General features: G+C 43.0%; 1 protein-coding gene across 6 annotated transcripts in view; it reads left to right on the top strand.

Annotated features, from left to right (window-relative positions):
- Positions 1–14,116, top strand: part of RNF182 (ring finger protein 182) — a 195,462-nt gene that overhangs the window by 162,897 nt on the left and 18,449 nt on the right. Inside the window, exon 7 of one of the 6 annotated variants that reach the window (XR_007517366.1) lies at positions 1,591–1,648. The exons of the other annotated variants lie outside the window; for them this stretch is intronic. The gene's annotated coding sequence lies outside the window, so the exon portion shown is untranslated. Of the gene's footprint in view, positions 1–1,590; positions 1,649–14,116 lie in introns of those variants that run through there. 6 annotated transcript variants of the gene reach the window in all.

The raw sequence follows: 14,116 nt of genomic DNA on the forward strand, positions 1-14,116 counted from the left end.
CTTTATTGGTGGATTTAGACCTTTTACATTCAGTGTGATTATAGATAGGTATGAGTTTAGTGCTGTCATTTTATGCCTGTTTTTGTGTGTTGTTGATAGTTTCATTTTCCACTTACTTTTTTGTGCTGAGAAGTTTTTCTTTGTAAATTGTGTGTTCTTTTTCATTTGTAGTTGAATTTGTTTTTTCTGAGTCTTCATGTTTATCTTGTTTTTTATTTTGAAGTGTGGGATTCTTAGTCTTGTTTGTGGTTACCTTAATATTTACCCCTATTTTTCTAAGTTTAAACCTAACTTGTATCTCCCTATATAGCCTTGATTTCCTCTCCATATGGAACCTCTATGCCTACTTTATTTAGTCCCTTTTTTGGAATCCTTGGCAGCATAGTGGTTAAGTGCTACAGCTGCTAACCAAAGGGTCAGCAGTTCGAATCTGCCAGGCGCTCCTTGAAAACTCTATGGGGCAGTTCTACTCTGTCCTATAGGGTGACTATGAGTCAGAATTGACTCGACAGCACTGGGCTTGGTTTTGGTTTGGTTATTGATTATTGTCATCTTTTACATAAGGACGTCGCTGATTCCCTGTTTTGAGGGCTTTTTTTTAAAACTTATTTTATTTTTGTGATTTCCCTATCTGAGTTGGTATCTGGTTGCTCTGTTCTGTGTTCTAGTGTTGTGTTGATATCTGATAGTATTGATTTTCTAACCAGAGAATTCCCTTTAGTATTTCTTATAGTTTTGGTTTGGTTTTCGCAATTTGCCAAGCTTGTGTTTATTTGTATATGACTTAGTTTCACTTTCATACTTGAGAGACAGTTTTGGTGGATATATGATTCTTGGTTGGCAATTTTTCTCCTTCAGTGCTTTATATATGTCATCCCATTGCCTTCTTGCCCGCCTGGTTTCTGCTGAGTAGTCCAAGCTTATTCTTATTGATTCTCCTTTGTAGGTGACTTTTCGCTTATCCCTGGCCACTCTTAAAATGTTCTTTTTATCTTTGGTTTTGGTAAGTTTGATTATAATATGTCTTGGTGACTTTCTTTTGAGATCTACCTCGTATGGGGTTCAATAAACATCTTGGATAGATATCCTTTCATCTTTCACGATGTCAGGGAAGTTTCCTTCCAACAAATCTTCAACAATTCTCTCTGTATTTTCTGTTATCCCTCCCTGTTCTGGTATGCCTATCACTTGCAAGTTATTCTTCTTGGTAGAGTTCCACATGGTTCTTAGGGTTTCTTCATTTTGTTTGTCTTTTATCTGATTTTTCTTCAAATATATTGGTGCCAAGTGTCTTATTCTCCATCTCCCCGATTCTGCATTCCAGTCCTCAAGTCTGCTCCTCTGATTGTCTATTGAGTTGCCTAATTCTATAATTTTATTGTTAATCTTCTGAATTTCTGATTGCTGTCTCTCTATGGATTCTTGCAGCTTATTAAATTTTTCCTTATGTTCTTGAATAATCTTTTTAATTTCTTTAACTCCTTTATCTGTGTGTTCCTTGGCTTTTTCTGTGAATTGCCTGATCTCATTCCTGATATCTTGAAGAGTTCTGTATATTAATGTTTTGTATTCTACATCTGGCAATTCTAGGAATACATCTTCATCTGGGAGTTTTTTGAAGCAATCATGCTCTTCTTTATGTGATTTGATATCGACTGCTATCTCCGAGCCATCTGTAAGTTATTGTAATAATTTATTTTATGTTTGCTCACTGCATCCTAGCTCCTTGTTTTGTTTTGTTTCAATATACCAAAATAGGCTGCTATAGTGAGCTAACTTGATTATTGGAGCCTTTGAAGCACTAATGTCCTGTTACCAGATGGCTAGAGGTGTTACCAGGTATATGAGCCTAGGAGTCTATTCACTATTGTTGTGTAGATTCAGCTCAGGTGTCCTGATAGTTGGTCACCTAGTGTGTGGTGTAGGCTCTCACCTACTATCTTAGAGGAGTAGTGGTGATGGTTGTATGCACTGGTTTCTGGTAGCAGCAGGGGGTCACACTTTGAGGAAGGCAGGGTGCTGACAGCATTCCCCCAGGTGTCAGTGAGTAAGGAGTGTCTTTGTTCTCTAGAGACCTCTGGTGCATGGACTCTGCAGCTGTACCTTAGGCACCCAATGCTTGTACCTGTAAAGACTGGTAGGCACCAATATCCTCGAACCCCTTTCACGGGTGGCTACTTGGCATGGATGGAGCCTCCAGCCCCCAGGTCCCTGCTGTGAGTAAGTGAGAGCCCTGTTTAATAGGCAGAGCAGTATCAGACCTCCAAAACCTGCCTCTCTGCTGCATAGCTGAAACAAGTACACTCATACCTCTAACAGATTTGCCTTTGCAATATAATAGCCACCTGGATCCATGTAGTGGTGAAAGCCAAAGTCTGTGGATTACTTATGCCTGGACTGGAGCCACTTCTGCTCTGAGCTTAGGGGAGTTGGGAAAGTATTTTCCTCCCATTTGTTAACTTGTTCCTTCTACCAGGCCAGGAGAATGGCTCAGAGAGGGTGCAGTAAGTTCTGTCTCAGGCCCAGGGCAATCAACTGTTAATGAAGCCAATTGGGGTTGGGGCAGAGGCAGGGGGGAAAAGGATCAGATAGATAGGAAAGAGTACTTTGAAAAGAAGGAGCTATTAGATCTATGCAGTAAATTAGACAGTATCACTTATCTTATGCCAAGAGTGCTATTTTATCTCAGATTCCAGAGGCTTGTGTAGCCTGTGTGTGCTGGCTGGGTCCCTGCCATGGTTGCCCCAGGGGGTTAGGGCTGCATCCTGTGCTTGCCTTGTTTTGCTCAAGCAGCTTTGTCCTAAACTCCACCTCCTGTGCTGTGGCTGTCATGCCAGGGGGTCAGGGTGCTGGCGCTTTGTTTGCCTTCTTTCCCTGAAGCGGCCGCTTCCTAAATGCTGCAGCCAACCCTGCTGTAGACATGCCACAGGGTCAGGGGTGCGCCACTTTGCTTGCCTTCTTTTGCTGAAGCTGCCTTGTCTCAGGAAACTACTATCAACCCCGCCGCAGTCATGTCAAAGGGCAGCTCCAAGGAATCGTCGCTGCTTCTGCTTCTGCACTGACTCTCCCTTGCCCGTGGCTCAGACTGATTCTTTCTGTGTTTGCCTGATGCTCAGGGATTGTAGATTATCACATATGTAATCGATTCACTTGTTTTTTTGGGTCTTTGTTGCAAGAGGGTTCAGCAGAAGCTTCTGACTAGTTCGCCATCTTGGCCCCGCCTCCCAGGCTGTCATCTTTATGGAAGCAGATGGCCACATCTTTCTCCCTCAGAGCAGCTAGTAGTTTTGAACTGCTGACCTTTCGGTTAGCAGCCTAGTGCTTAACAATTTGTGCTACCAGAGCTCCTATGACAAAATTAAGCCATAGCTGGACCACGTACATATATTCTGGGGTATGTATATTTTGCCAAGAGTGATACTCCTGTACTTGCTGTGTGTCTATGAGTCGTATTTCAAATTCTGCTCTGAATGAACTTAGCAGCTTTTCCCCATCAGGCTCATTGCTCCTGAGAGATCTGTCCCCCAGCTGGTGTTGATTTCTCCCTGCAGCTCGGGGAGATCCTTAATCTTGCATGTTCTCCTTCTCTGTTGTGGTTTTTTTGTTCGCTTGTTTTTCTTTACTGAGATTTTAAAAGAGATTGTGCCTGTTCCCACTCACCTTTGAAAGATTTGTCATGTGTCCTTTCTTAAGCAGGTTGTGTAAAAATCAATTACTTGAGGATAGCTGGGGTCACAAGGAACAATTCTGTCTCCAGGGTCAGAGCCTTGATTTTGACATCCTTTCCTGTGTTGAAATCAGGGTGAGGGCCCCACCGACAAAAGCATTTGTTATTTGGGATGTGGAAAATGTTTGGAATCATCTCGATTAGCAGTTTTTCTCCAGGGCTGGTAAAGTAACTTGGTCTTGCCTCCTGCTCTGAATTGATAAGGAGCTGGAGACACTGGCCCAAACACACTGGCCAGTGGTGAGAGCAATTCCTCAGGGCCTGACTGCCGCTGTTGACCTCACTTTTGCAGAACCTTACAATGGGCAGGCCTCTTGGCTTCTCATGGAGAGTGAAAGGATTGTATCTGCACAAGCGGAATAGAGAAGGGTGACAGAGTTATCTACTGAAGGTTGTTGTTTGGAGAGATACCAATATTTGCCGAATTGAAAGAATGGGCGTATGGTTTGGCGATTCCTCAAAAAGTGAAGCACAGAATTACTGAAACCAAAACCAAACCAAACCCATTGTTGTTGAGTCGCTTCCGACTCATAGCGACCCTATAGGATGGAGTAGAACTGCCCCATAGAGTTTCTAAGGAGCATCTGGTGGATTTGAACTGCCAACCTTTTTGGTTAGCAGCTATAGCTCTTAAGTACTATGTCACCAGAATTACCACATGACCCAGCAATTCCACTCCCAGGTATATACCAAGAAACCAAACCCGTTGCCATCGAGTTGATTCTGACTCATAGCAACCCTATAGGAAACGTTGGTGGTGCAGTGGTTAAGTGCTATGGCTGCTAACCAAAAAGTCGGCAGTTCAAATCCACCAGGTACTCCCAGGTGTGTACCCAAAATACTTTTAAAACAGAGACTCAAACAGACCCTTGTACACCAGTGTGCATTGCAGTGTTGTTATTCACAATAGCCAGAACAACCCAAGTGCCCACTACCAGATGAATGGATAAACAAAATGCTATATACATATGCTGTTGTTGTTGTTAGTTGCCATCAAGTTGATTCCGACTCATGGCGACCCCATGTGTGCAGAGTAGAACTGCTCCATGGGGTTTTCAAGGCTGCAGCCTTCCAGAAGCAGATCGCCAGGCCTGTTTTCCAAGGCGTCTCTGGGTAGGTTGGAATAGCTGACCTTTTGGATAGTAATCAAACACTTAACATTTGCACCACCACATGCATACAATGAAATATTTTTCAGCCATAAAGAGAAGTGAAGCTTTATTATATGCTGCCACAGGGATGAACCTTGAAAACAGTATACTGAGTACAATAAGTCAGACACTTTTTTGAAATACCAAGAATAGGGAAATACATAGAGACTAGAGTTTATTAGTGGTTACAGGGGGGCAGGAGGAGGGGAAATGGAGAGTTATTACTTAGTTTGAGTTTCTGTTTGGGGTGATGGAAAATATTTGGGTATGGGTAGTGGTGAAAATTGCACAAGATGATAAATGTAATTGCCATTTTAACACTTAAAAAATGTTAAAATGGCAATTTTTTGTTATATATACATAAAAACAACCAAACCCATGACTCACAGAGACCCTATAGGACAGAGTAGAACTGCCTCATAGGGCTACCAAGGAGTGGCTGGTGGATTTGAACTGCCGGCCTTTTGGTTAGCATCCAAGCTGTTAACCACTGCACCACTAGGGCTCCTTATGTGTGTATGTGTGTTCATATATATGTATGTGTATGTATGCGCATACATATATGTATATGAACCCCCTGTGCCCCTGCACCCCATGCAAACACTGTGTACTATAGGCAGTGCACACTAGTCTGCACCTCTGCACACCCACACCTTGTGTGGCTTTCTTCAGTGAGCATACTTTCTCCAGTAGTTGACTTTTACAGAACCATGATTTTCTCCAGTGCTTGCTTACCCCAGAGCGTGCTTTCTCCATTGACTGACTTTTGCAGATCATGGTTCTCTCCAATATTGGACTCCTGCAGGGTGTGCTTTCTGTAGTGTTTGACTCCCACGGCAGTGCTATTTTCTGCACCCTGGGCTTCTTCAGAGCGTGCTTCCTCCAGCTTGCAGTTCCAGCCATGTTCAGCAACCGGCAGCTTCCCTGGCATCTCAGGGGCAGATTCCCAGCAGGTCAACAGGCCAGGCACCTCAGTGACTTCCCTACCTTGAACCATAGCCTTGACCTCTCCAGCAAAGTCTGGATCTCAGCTAGGGGTCTGGGGGCCTTTTCTTCCATGGGAGCTCTAGCTCAGCCCTCAGGGTAATGACTGTTCCTTATCGCTGTGACTCCTGTGTTCTTTAGAATTCTCTTTAACTCCCACCAGCCAATTCCCCATTACTTCAATCCTCGTTAACAATTCTTTATATTAAACTTCCCCTGTTCAAGCTACTGTACGCCTCTTGTCTTCTCATTGGTCAGTGCCCTATCTCAGGGTTTCTCAAGATCAGGAGTGGTGACACTTTGGAAAATTCTTTGTTATGGGGGCTTTCCTGTACATTGCAGGCTGTCTAGCAGGATCCCTAGTCTCTACCTGCTAGATGCTAGGAGCACCTTCACAGTTGTAACATAAAAAAAATATTTCCAGACGTTGTTAAGTGTCCCTTGGGGGACAAAATTACCCCTGGTTGAGAGCCACTGCCCTATCTCAAATCTCCCTTCCATCTCTTCTTATTCCATTTCCCTCTCACTTCTCTCCATGACATTTTCCACTGCTGCATATTAAATTTCATGTTTATCTGTTCAGTGTGTGTCTCTCTGGATAGAATGTAAAGTACATAAATGTGGGGACTTTATTTTGTTCTCTGCTATAACTCCAGTGATCGGCTCCTAACTGATGGATGGTTCGAACCCACCCAGCGGCACTGCAGAAGATCTGCTTCCATAAAAATTGCAGCGAACAAAGCCCTGTGGAGCAGTTCTACTCTGTAACACACATGGCCACCATGACTTGGAACCGATGGCAATGGGTTTGGTTTTTTGGTATAGTCCCAAGAGTGCTGCCTGAAACATTGCAGCAGCTCAATAAAAATGAATGAGTGAGTGGGTGTGAGGAGTGAATGTGGAGAAGGCAGGGGGAGAGTGAAGCGCTCTCCAAAGAAAAGGAGGAGATGTAGAGAAACACAGGAGGAAGGAACCAAGAGGCCAGAGGCCAGAAAAGCCTGCCAGAGGAAGGGTGGGGGTGAGGAGGCAGCTAGCAGTGCAAAGGATTGTGGGGTGAGTGAGATGCCTAATTGGCGCTTTGGTTAAGTGTTGCCATGTGGTGGACAACAGAACCCTCCTTTTACCAAACCTGTAATACATCACTCAAAAACCATTGAGTTGATTCTGACTCATAGCAACCCTATAGGACATAGTAGAACTGCCCCATAGAGTTTCCAAGAAGTGCCTGGTGGATTCAAACTGCTGACCTTTTGGTTAGCAGCTCTAGCGCTTAACCACTATACAACCGGAGTCATCTAATGAGCGTTTTTTTTTTTCAGAGAATGAAGGCAAATTCTTTTTCCTGCCACAAGATGGCACTAGTTGAGGACAGACTCTTGAGGGCAGTCAGCCAAGCCGTGATGACTCAGATAAACACGTTAATCCACTGAGAACATGAGTAACATAAATGCCAAGGACACTAAACCGGTTCGATTATCTACGCTGGTTTTAAGGTTTGCTTTCTCCCTGTGGAAGCGTGAGGACAAGTGGCTGGTAATGTAGGTAACATTGATTACATGAGAGTAATGAACAGTGCAAAGCCCTAATGAACACACACCACCACCTCATTCACAGTTACTTTTGAAAAACGAAATACTTTGTTTTTGCTCAACTGGTCTCATTCATTTAAATGAAATGAAATAATGGGTGTGAATGTACTTGCTAAAGTGCAGAGTTCCATAAAATTGGGGAAACATCTTGTTTAAGTTCTGCTTTCAAATAAGGCTTTGAACAGGAACACATCAAAGTGTTTGTTGACCGTGAAAGTGAAAAGGGCTTTGTGCACCCTGGGGAAGGGATTCTGCACCTTTCTTTAATCCTTTAAGGAAGGAAGCCCTTCTCTTCTCCTCCACTTGGGGGTGCCACTGCACAAGACACAGAAACCTTTCTCCCTTTCCCCTGGATACAACCTCGTGTTGAACTGGAGGGTTCTCTGGGGCCAGAGAAGCTTCTGTCTACAACTCACCCAAAGTAGCCTCCTCTAGTGTGTATAATCAAACCTGTTGCTGTGAAGTCGATTCTGACTCATAGCGACCCCACAGGACCAAGAAGAGCTGCCCCATAGAATTTCCAAGGAGCAGCTGGTGGATTCGATCTGCCAACCTTTTGGTTAGCAGCTGTAGCATGTAACCACTACACTGCCAGGATTTCCCAAGTGCGTATAGGCAACAGAAATACGGATGCGGGGTGTTAGGAAGATGAGATGGGTAATGCTGAAGCTGTTTCAGTTTTCTGTCATATAAACGCATGCTTCTTAACACACTGTTGATATTTTTTCAAGTGGCCTCTGACAATATTTTCCATCTCAGGGTGAGAAATATAAGGTCCTTTCGACAAATACAGACCACAAACAGATGCTCTATGCTCAGAAAAGAAAAAATTGAAATGAAACACCTCACCATTGTATGGATTTCCAGTTTCTTTTGTGAAGGATGGTTTTAATAAGGGGTGTGCTATGTAGAGGAGCCCTGGTAGAACAGTGGCTGCTAACTGAAAGGTCGACGGTTCAAACCCACCAGCTGTTCAGTGGGAGAAAGATGTGGCAGTTTACTTCTGTAAAGATTACAGCCTTGAAAACACTACGGGGTAGTTCTACTCTGTCCTACAGGGTCGCTGTGGGTTGTAATGGACTTAACGGCACACAACAACAACCCCAACAGCAGCCCTATGTAGACAAATAAGAGCAAGGGCTCTACCTTTCCTTTCTTATCCTCTCCTGGTTGCAGGGGCACTCATGAGCTGCGACTTTCTCCAGCTCATGATGCCCTTCATTTCCCACAGAGGCTACATATCTCAAGAAATTCCTGCCTTGAAAATTGTCGCATAAGAATTAGGTACCGGTTCAAGTCTAGGACTTACAGCCTTTTAGTCAGGGACTGAAATCCCAGCTCTGCTACTTACCCAACCACTTATTGAAGCTTTCTGAGCCTCTATCATATGAAAATGGTGTGAGAGTCCACATCGTTCATTTTGGGAGGTGTCATAGTCATCTAGTACTGCTATAACAGAAATACCACAAGTGGATGGGTTTAACAAAGAGAAATTTATTTTCTCACAGTCTAGTAGGCTACAAGTCCAAATTTAGGTTGTCAGCTTCAGGGGAAGGCTTTCTCTCTTGGCTCTGGAGGAAGGTCCTTCTCATCAATCTTCCCCTGCGCAGGAACCCTGGGTCCAAAGGATGCATTCTGCTGCTGGTGCTTCTTTCTTGGTGGTATGAGGTCCCCAACTCTCTGCTTGCTTCCCTTTTCTTTTTACATCTTGAGAGAGAAAAGGTGGTGCAGGCTATACCCCAGGGAAACCCCCTTTACATTGGATCAGGGATGACTGGGGTAAGGGTGTTACAATCCCACCCTGGCTCTTTAACATAAAATTACAATCACAAAATGGAAGACAACCACACAATACTGGAAATCATGGCCTAACCAAGTTGACACATATTTTGGGGGGACACAATTCAATTCATGACGGGAGGACCTGTAAAAATAAAAATACGTACCCTCCAGACATCCTGTAGCCTGACAACTGGAAGATCAAAACCGTCCCAAACTTTTTAGGAAATAACATGCTCGTAAATAACTAACAGACAGGATTATTGCCACCTGTGACCCCCAAGTGTTTTATGCCTAAAGGACCAATTCCTCAGGTCCTCCTCCCCACTGTTGAGACCACGTGACCACCAACTGCCTGTGTTTATGACTATGCCTTGTTTGAGCATCAGAATTGACTGGGTGGCAATGAGTTTTGTACCCTATTTTTAGAAATGTTAGCCCTTATATAAATCTTTAATTTCCTTGCTCTTGCTACATAAACCCTTGACTTTCTCCGTTGGTGGAGCTTCGATGCTGGCCAGTGCACGAATCATTTGGTCCTGCTCCAATAAATTCATTATAAATTTAAAATTTGCCTTAATCTCTGAAGTCTTCTCAGAACTAAACAGTATAATGTGTGAATAATTAGAGTAATTATAATATAATAATTATGGTGTTAATTATAATAGATTAATTACAATGCATGCATAATTATAGTACACAGAAAGCACTCAGTAAAGGGTAGTGATTATTAAAATTATTGTGCTTTAGCATGGATGCATTTTTTTTCTATCAAGTACCTGCAGTCAAAGGAGCCCTGGTGGTACAGTGGTTAAGTGCTCCGCTGCTAATCAAAAGGTTGGTGGCTTGAACCCACCAGCTGCTTAGCGGGAGAAAGATGTAGCAATCTGCTTCTGTAAAGATTACAGCCTTGGAAACCCTATGAGGCGGTTCTACTTTATCCTATAGAGTCAGTACGAGTCGGAATGAACTTGACGGCAGTAGATTTGGTTTGGTTTTTGTTTTTGCTGATTGAATCAGACACGACTAGATATCTACTCTGAATTCTTGGGTATTTTTAATGATAAGGGTTGCTGCCATAGGTTGGGGTAGCAAAGAGCATAATCTATTACTTTTATCCCCCTGACCTGAACGTCCAACCATTTTCTTACTCCTCCTTCTCTCAACAACTACTGTGTGATGACCTACATTGTGTCAAAACAACTAAGTCATGAATCAAATCATTGATTATTCCAGTGTGTGTGGGAGGTGGGTGCAATCATAAGAACATTCCAAATAAATTCTCTTTAGGCTTTGAGAAGTAACTAAATATCTTATTATGTATGGGTTGCTCATTAATTCAACCTCACAGATAAGTCCTGGGGGGAAATTATTATTATTATTTTTTGTTCCAAAACCTAGTTCTGCCTTCCTACCTCTGGTTCTGCACAAGAGATGAAAGAAAATTCTTAAAGCAGTAGAAATATTCTTATGGCCCAGTGACAGTTTAATAATAAAACACTTTTAAGATGTCTTCCTGATTGAGGCTGTTTGGTAATTGACTCACCTGACAATTACTGGAGTTGTTTCCACTTTGCTTGGTGAAATGCTTTACCCTCACATCACAGAAATGTATCTTGCCGTAGCTGTTAACCACTATGCCACCAGGGATTCTTCTGTCCCCTTAACCAAACCAAAAAACCCACTGCCATTGAGTCAATTCTGACTCATAGCGACCCTATAGGATGGAGTAGAACTGCCTGTTAGGTACAGTTTCCAAGGAGCACCTGGCAGATTTGAACTGCCGATGTTTTGGTTAGCAGCAGTAGCACTTAACTACTACGCCACCAGGGTTTCCACCCTCTGTCCCCTTAGCCTGTCTAATTTCTCTTCTTAACACTAATCGCATCGAAGATACAGATAGATAGATAGATAGGTAGATAATTGTAACTATACCTCTAGCCATAGCTATATAGAGGTCCTTTGGTGGCACACACAGTTTGTACTCGACTAGTAACCTGAAGGCTTTGTAATCTGCTTCCATAAAGATTATAGCCAAGAAAACCATATGGACCAGTTCTACTCTATAACATATGGGGTCGCCGTGAGTTGGAATTGAGTCGATGGCAACAGGTATAAAAGCTATTGCTGTAGATATGTACATATGTTTATTTACATTTTGTCGGCCTCTCTGACTAGAACATAAGAGATTGAGGGCTTTGGTTCACTGGTGTATCCTCACAGCATAGAAGAATGCCTGGCACACAATATGTGGTCTGTAAATACTAGTTGAATAAATGAATGAATACCAAGTGTACCTAAGAACTGACTACTGTGATGCAAAAACTAATAAGACATGGTTCTGGCCTTCTAGAAGCTCACAATCTGGAAGAATTGGACCCAAAAGGACTATGGTGTTGTAGAAAGAACTTTGACACAATTAGTGCTTTTTAATCCAGAGAAGGCTAGACCTACAGAGCCATTCGTAAATTGTCTTCCATATTTGAGGAGATGACCGTGTGGAAGAGAGATTGGACTCATTCAGTATGTTTCCCAAGAACATACCAATTGGTAGAAGGTACAGAGAAATAATTTTGGCTCAACAAAAATCTCAGAATTGTCTGAAATAGTTATGGAAGACTGAGCATCTTTGGGGTATTTAACCCTAGCCTAGAGCAATGTCTATCACGAGGTGCTATCAGTTGCAATGATTCTCCAACCTGAGATGTTTTTAGAAACTCACTTTCCTGAGACCCTTTCCAGACATACTGAATCCGAACCTCCAGGAGTAGGTTCTAGGAATCTCTGTTTTATGCTAATTAGGGTTAGGCGATGAGGCTGTAGCTTGTCTGCAGACCATTGTTAAGGAACCATTGGACTGGGGATTCGGATGTCAGAGGAGGAGTTGGACTGAATGAGCTCAAACTTCTAAACATAATATTTTATAGTTCCAGAAGGTCGTTGAAGTTACTCCCCTCTTAATAATGGCAATAGAAGTAGGTGGAGCCTATGCTAGAGCTTAAATTACCAAAATAGGAAGCCAAGTCAAGAATGTCAGTATGGCCAATCTCAGATCAAAAGAAAAAAACAATTTAGGAGATAATATTGGAGCCATTATTCCCAACCCCTGAGCATAAAGAATGTGACCCAGCTGGAGCTGGACTCACAAAGACTCATAAAAATCAACTGGGCCCTGAGATGTAAATACAATAGCTAAGACAATCTGGAAAAAAAAAAAAAATCTCTTAGGGAGACAGTCACATAAACAGGGCATAAAAGCCACTATTTTGTTTTAATATTTAGTAAATAGTTACAAACTAACAAGAGGGCAGTAGCCACAATGAAAGGCCTAGGTCCAATATTTACCCCTCCCCGAAAATATGCCAGACAGTTCCGAGCTGGGCTATCGTTCAAAATGGACACTGGTCGTGAATGACCAACATCCAAAAAGAAATTGGGGGAGTGAGACAGAGCCCCCACAGTGCTGTATTCTTTACCTGGCTCCCTCCCCTACAATGTTGTATTGAAAAATTGTTTCTTTTGCTGGGCTCCCCAGTTCCCCCAACTTTGCATTTGACTTGGAGGTTATATGTAAACCCCATTGCGCCTGGGTAGTACGGTTAAGAATGTTGCTGAAGTGACTTGTATGAACCCCCTACTTGTAAACTCCTTTAAAAGTATCTTGCCTGCCTGCCCTTGGTGAGCAGTCTTGGCAGCAGCAGCTCCAGTTGACTCCTTTTCCTTGTGCTCCCACCTCAGTGCCTTGTTTATTGGCCAATAGGAGTCATGCTGAGCAGAAACCTTGGGTGTCTACCCAAAACCTCGGGTGTCTACCCGGTAACACCTATGCTTCCCTCCCCACAAAAAATAAACTCCAGGAAAACAGGGGGAAAAAAAAGTCTGGATGGTAGTCTGGTAGATATTTTAAGCAAATGTGGAGTAGAACTTTGTACGTTCATTCTACCCTCCTGCAGAGGGTAGAAATGACTAGCCTTCAAATTCTCATTCCCAAATAGCTCACCTTCCAAATTACTGTATCGTGGTCAGGCTTGTAATGAATGTGTTCTATATACCATATTCCCAGCCCTTCTGGCTTGGAGAGGAAATGGAGCTAATGGGCTGGCTTCTTTTAGGGAGAATTACCAATGAGGAAAATGTGTCTGAGCCCAGCTGGAGAAGAAGGATTCCCCCTCAACCTAATCCTCACGTTAATTCCTGGGTCTTTTCGTGCCTTGTTTCAGACTTGGGGGAGGTTTAGCAATTAATGTGGGGTTATTTGCTCACCTTTCTCAGCCTTTAATGCAACAATTTTATTGTGGAACTTGGATAAGGTGGGGACACTTATTACTCAGGCCTGGTGATCTACTTCTGAAAAATTAGCCATTGAACACCCTGTGGAGCATAGTTCTGCTCTGACACACATGGGGTCTCCGTGAGTTGGAGTCCACTAGATGGCAACTGGTTTTTTTTAGTTTGCATTGATTCATCCATAGTAAATGCTTGATGAATGCTACCTCTTGTGATTGTTACTTATTAAGTGCCAGAATCAAGTAAGAATACAAAGATGAGCAACCTGCAGTACGTGCCCTAAGGAGCTCAGGGTCTAGTTGTGATGACACAATCACAACAGTGTGATGAGAATTCTCCTAGAGTCCTCACCACACGTGGAGGGAGAATGCACAAAGACGTGTGCCTCTGGTGTCCTCAACTCAGTCTGAGCAGGGATTATGTACAAGACTCCTCACCTGCCCCACTCTGGTCATTGACTGGCATGAGTTGGTAGACATGTTGCTTTTCCTTTTCTTTTTGTTAAAAAAAGAAAATTGAGGAAAGGCATATGCTTGGGCTCCAGGGTAATGAAGAAAAAGACAGGAGCGTGCAGGGAAATGCATGATGCTCTTCTCTCA

Source organism: Elephas maximus, chromosome 1, assembly GCF_024166365.1.
Source record: "Elephas maximus indicus isolate mEleMax1 chromosome 1, mEleMax1 primary haplotype, whole genome shotgun sequence".
NCBI classification, from domain to species: Eukaryota; Metazoa; Chordata; class Mammalia; order Proboscidea; family Elephantidae; genus Elephas; species Elephas maximus.